Source organism: Cavia porcellus, unplaced genomic scaffold (assembly GCF_034190915.1).
Source record: "Cavia porcellus strain 051 isolate PalLab524CR breed Dunkin Hartley unplaced genomic scaffold, mCavPor4.1 scaffold_23, whole genome shotgun sequence".
In the NCBI taxonomy this organism is placed as follows: Eukaryota; Metazoa; Chordata; class Mammalia; order Rodentia; family Caviidae; genus Cavia; species Cavia porcellus.
The window spans coordinates 30,547,286-30,553,285 of NW_026947506.1; positions in this window are offsets into that span (position 1 = coordinate 30,547,286).

Consider the following 6,000-nt stretch of genomic DNA (forward strand, 5'->3'; position numbering starts at 1 on the left):
GGTGCTTTAGTGGTAAAATATCATGAAGCCATAATCACAAGAAAAGCAAGCCTAGGACCGTCACCCTCACATTTAGGACCGTTTTCATTCAGGGATTTGTGGGTTCTGAAAGAAGCAGCTGAGAATTTGAAATCCTGCACAGAGATTGTGACTAGTTTGGGGGTCAGTGGACAGGAGAATGGGACCCCATCCTATGAGTCATAGGAAAGATGGATTAAGGGGGTCTACTTTAAACTGGAAGTAGACCACCCCTGAGGAACTTCATGAAGTTCAGCCCAGGGTCTAAAATTACATTTATATGAGTCAGAATTTATTAGTGGTACCAAAGCCAGCTGAGTGAAGAAAAGGCAGATTCTAGGAGATATTACAGGCCTCAAATTCTAATTGATTATGGATTACACCCAGGAGGCATAGAAATTAGCTGTGTATGTAAGAAGGCAACAATTTTTTGTGAGATAAAGATCTCACTGTATGGTCCATACTGGCTGTGATATCAGTATGTAGGGCAGTCTGGCTTCCAACATAAGATCTGCCTGCCTCAGCCTCTCAAGTGCTAAGAATGCAGGTTTGTGTCAGCACACTTGGTGAAGACAGTACTACAAAAATTCAGGAAAAACCATTTAGGTTTACATTGCACAGTTTATGGGTGACATATTCACCCCTTCTGAACCACTGCTTTAGTGGGTCATGAGGGGTAGCTTCAGTCACTTGCCAATATAAGGTCCAATTCTCAGGGTCTCAGTGTCTATAGGGCCAGTGGCACATGGCTCTCCTTACATAGCCTGTGATTTTGCACAGTAGGAAGGCTAGTTTCACCCACAACCTGAGGGCTCTTGTATCTCTCTAGCACACTGTGTCTTCTGAAAGGAGGACAGTCCGCATTACAGATATGACCTGCTGCAGAACTTTCTCTTGTGTGCACCTGACTCAGAACTCAAAATCAGCTAGATGTGGTGGTGCATAACTATAAATCCAAGATGAAGCAGGAGATGGCAAGTTCAAACCAGTGTGGGAAACTTCACAAGAACTGTCTGCTGGAAGTGCATGTCAATACTCACATGGGTTCAATCCCCAATATTGAAGCCATTCAACTAATCAGATGCCTTAGCATCCCAATAAATTGTAATGTATTGGTGTATAGGGGGTCATGTATAGGTGGTCATGTGTAAGATGACATAGGTGACCAACAAATTCAAAGGCATTAACCAAGGAAGCAAAGCTCCTCTATATGGTAAAAGACTGCGCACCATGATGCATTTCTGCATCACAAAGAAAAGCAAAGCTTAGCAACCCAGAGCACTGTTACCCATCCCTTAGGACAGTGGATGATGCTTAGTTCTATTCCTTTGCCTGTCTGTCTGTCACATGTGTAGGCTAGAGCTGTGGATACATCTGGAGCCTCATCTGTGACCATCCAAATAGGGATGACACAATGACACAACCCCTTGGTCATTCCGGTACAATAAGGATTCATTCCACTATGGGCACTGACTGAAGGCTCCAGTTCCCACTGCCAGGTTACCAAGGGCTTCTCCATAGGGCAATTTGGGACATGACAGGTGGTGTTCCAGTGACTGAAGATGAAGAGGTACACGCAAGACACAAGAACATCCTCTTTTAACCTTTACTCTCAAGTGACTTCCCATTATTTCTTCTGTGTCCTGATCACCATCTCAGCTCATTCAGGAAGGGAGATCACTTAGATGTGGGCATCACCAGAGGCTACAGGAGAGGCTGCCCACCTCCAAGGTGCAAGGTGTGACAACATGGCCCCAGGATACAAGGTAGACATTCTGTCATGTCCATATCACTGAACACAGAATGTTTCACTCTTGGGCTGAGCACTTAAGCTCAGGGATTCAGAGCTTCCTCCTGACACACCCATGTCCTGCCAGGACACCGCAGAGCCTTGCCACCTGCTCTGCACAACGTACAATTGGCATGACAACACTGAATGTCAAGACAGCTGGAGTCCACTTAGACACTGCCCATGTACATACTGTCCATCACGTCACTGTAGGCCCTCATGCACTTCACTTCTCCACACTCCTTCCCACCCCTCCTGATTTTTCTCCATGGTACTCACCACCTTATGTGGGATCTTACTGATTTGTTTGTCTTCTTTAGACAGACTTCTTCAAACTCACTAGATCAGAACTGGTCTCTTATTCATTCACTGCTATTAAAACAATTTCCAAATACAAAAAAATCCAAAGAAAATTTCTAGAAAGAACAATCAAATAGATAGAATGGAATGATGAAAGGGAAATGCAAGTCGTGCTGACAGCACAAACGGGAGCACCAAAAACCCTCAGCAGCTAGAGTGCTCTTGAGTTCCATTCCCCTTCTTTTTCTGAATTTTTAAAATTTTTTTATTTTTTTATTTAAAGGGAAAAAAACCCAAAACAATATAAGGATAGAAGGAATATAGAATTTCAAAAAAAAAAAAAACTAAGTAATCACTAGTTAATAGATTACATATTGTCATTTTAGAAATAGTTAAGTTACAGGATTAAAGCATACAAAGTGGACATTCAAACAGTGAGACTGCAAACAATTGTGTTCAATGATCCAACAAAGACCCAGCAATATGGTCATCTATCTTAACACACCCAAACACACTTGCAGTTGTATCCTTTAGAGAGCTTTCTTCTTCCTCTCTTTTTTACAACAAAAGCGCCACAGAGCGTTCGCGCACCCACGAGGAACCCACAAACCCCATTGCACGCGCCGCGCTGCCTACATTTGCGGGTTCCACAACCGTCTCCACTCTACACCCGCGTGCCCAGTACTGGCCAAGGTCCACGAACCTACATGCACTCAAAGGCGCTGGACTAGCAGTAGAACCAGGCCAGGAGCTTCAGGGTCCCATCATTCCCGCCTTCAGAGAACCGGCGCATCCCATTGGGCCAGAACTGTTCCTTGTATCCTCCAACCGACCAATGGAAAGCAGCTAGCCCACAGAGGCTGAGCCAAACTGTCATTGGAAGGCCACCGGTTTCCTGGACAACATGTCCTGTGGCAGATGCTGGCCAGAACCCAAGGGAGAAGCTCCACTCTGGCCAAGGAGAGGCTGGGCTGTAACTGTTGGCATCCTGCTGTTACTGACTTTTTCAACAAGGGTACAAAGACTGATGATTCAAAAAAAAAAAAAAAAACACACACACAGTAGGGATTGTTATGGAAGCGCTGGTCACCACTCAAACAGCCACAGTCTTAGGATCTTGACCAGCACGGATAGTCAAGCTGTGTCTGCAGGGCTGCAGCTCAGGTGAGAGGTGGCTTGGAGATCCGGGAGGGAAATGGAGTGGCCTGCTACCATCAGGCTAAGGTGAGCTCAGGTGCCAAAACCAATGCTCTGTTTAGTCCTTCAGTTGTTAGTAATAATAATGTTATCTGACACAGTGATACAGGCCTGTTAATGGTAGCTACTACAGAGGCTGTGGCAAAAAGATTGTGAGTTGGGGCCCAGCCAGGACAAGTTAGTGAGATCTTGTTTCAAAATAATAAAAATAAATAGAAAATTAAAGAGTTACGGTTGTAGCTCTGCAGTGGAGCACTTACTTTTTGGCATGTGTGAAGTCCTGAGCTCCATCCCCAGCATCCAAAAAATTAATTCTGGGCTGGTTCTCCTATGGGACACAAAGTTAAAAAAAAAAGAGATGAGGACTAAAATCTGGTTTATGGCATGAGAGTGAGTGATACTGTAGTAGTAAAATATGACAATGTCAACAACCAGCAGAAAAAGGAAACTGAGGAATGTTAGTGCAACATTTAGGGCCACTTTCACTCAGGATCAGGGCTCTGGAAGAGGCAGCTGAGAAGGTGAAATCCCAGACAGGGACTCTGACAGGTCTGCGGTTCCAGAAACTGGAGACAGCGGCCTCGTCTTTGGGCTGGGATTGGGAAAAGCTCTAGAGAAGTGGGGAATTGAAAGCAGTAACAGGCTAATCCCTGGGGGATTTATTCCACTTCACCTGAACTTTTGAAACTGTTTTTGTGTCTCACGTTTTATAACTGAACCCACTAGACAATTGAGAGACAAAAGGGAAATTCAAGAATGTGGTATTACATGCCTCAAATTATAACTGCTTATGGATTATATCCAGCACACCATAGAAATTCACTGTGTACACAAAAAGAAAACACTTTTTCCTTTTTTGTTTTCATTTGTTTGAAACTAAAGTTTTGCTGTGTAGTCCAGTCTGGCCTTGATCTCAAGGCCCTTGAGCCCTTGAGGACTGAGATTACAAGTATGTGCCACCACACCTGGTGACTGGAACACTGTCAAAAATCATTTTCTTGTATACCACGTTCCTAACCTACCCACTCATACCAGAAACTGTGGTTTCCTGGGTCACACTGGACAATATTAGCCACTTGTCAATGTGAGGTCCAATGGTCAGCATCTCAGTCTCTGCAGGGCTAGTGGCATAATGGGTTATCTATAAGGGGTAGAAATCTGATACTGCTACAAAAAAGCCCTTGGTTGCTGTTTGGACTCTGGGGGAGCCAGACAACAAATTGCCTGTTTTCCTGAGGTCAACTGTTCTGGTCTTAGAGTTAAAACATGTATCAGATGTCACCTTTTCTTGAGAAATCTTGACTTTGTATTAGGACACCTTATAATACCATTTGGCTAGAAAATTGAGTCTTGATGGAATTTACTACTGCTAAGTGCTAAAAATTATTTTAATCTTATGTTGCTGTCTGCAAGTCCTTTAAGGGGATGAGATAAACTGGGGTCATTTAAGTTTGATAAAACTTGCAATACAGAAAATTCTTCATTAATTTTCATATCTATGTGTAGAGTTTTAAGGTAATAAGAGAGACAAAAATACCGAGTTTACTAGTCTCGGAAAGTATCTTTCCTTTTTCTATCATGCTTCATGTGGATGCATCCAAAGGACAAGGAAGGGTGCTGTGATAACAGGACACCCACACGTGAAAGAAGTAATTGGAATCCTTGCTCTTACCATATCCAAAAATTAACACAAAATACAACAAATATCCACAGGTAGTACCGAAAATTGTGAAACTCTTGGAAAAAAAATATAAGGGTAAATCTTCCCAACACTGATTTTTGCAGTGGGTGTTTTTAGGTGATGTGTAATAAAAGAAGAAATACATAAAAAGGATTCACCAAAATTTAAAACTGTTGTACTTGGAAATGTAGCTCAGTGGGAGAGTGCTTGCCTGGCATGGGATCAATTCCCAGCACTACAAACATGATTCCTTTTAACATCTGCACATCAGCATTCACCTTCAAAGACAGGAAAAGCCAGCTCTCTGACAGGAGAAAATACTTGATAATAATTTATCTCAGAAGGTACTTTATGAGTACCATGCCCTAACTGATGTGCCACTGGAGACCTATGAGAAGGTTCTGATACCCAGGATATAAAGAAGCGATCAGTTCCACAATTTCCTTGGGCAGTTCCTAGGCCCGTTCGATACCTGTAAATTCATTGAGTGAAACAAGACTTCACAATGTTCAGTAAACCAGGAGCTTGGAGCATCTTTCCACATGAGGGGGTATGTTGTAAATGTGCAGTAGATCATTATAAGGTTCATTTTGCTTTTGATTTTTGAGAAGGAAAAGTATTTGTAATTATTACAATTACCTCATGTTTCTACAACTGCATTTTGTCAGTCCTGTGAATACACTGAGATTTGCCAAAGAGCAGCTGGACACCTGAAACGATAGGAAAACACAAGAAATAACATGCTTCAGTAAACAATTAAGGTGTTTAAAGTATATATATTTTTTAAATTTTATTTGGAAGGTAGTAAAATACAACAAGACAGAACAAAGCCAGTCAAAACAGTGCACTGAAATTGGCACAGAACTTCAGGGCAGGATACTGGGACAACAATAATAGGTTCCATAGTATGTCTTGTTAATTTCACAGTGGTTGTCCATTGAATCAGGTATAGCAAGATTAAACCAGAAACAGAACAATGTAAGACAGATCAAAACAGAATATTGAATAGAGCAAG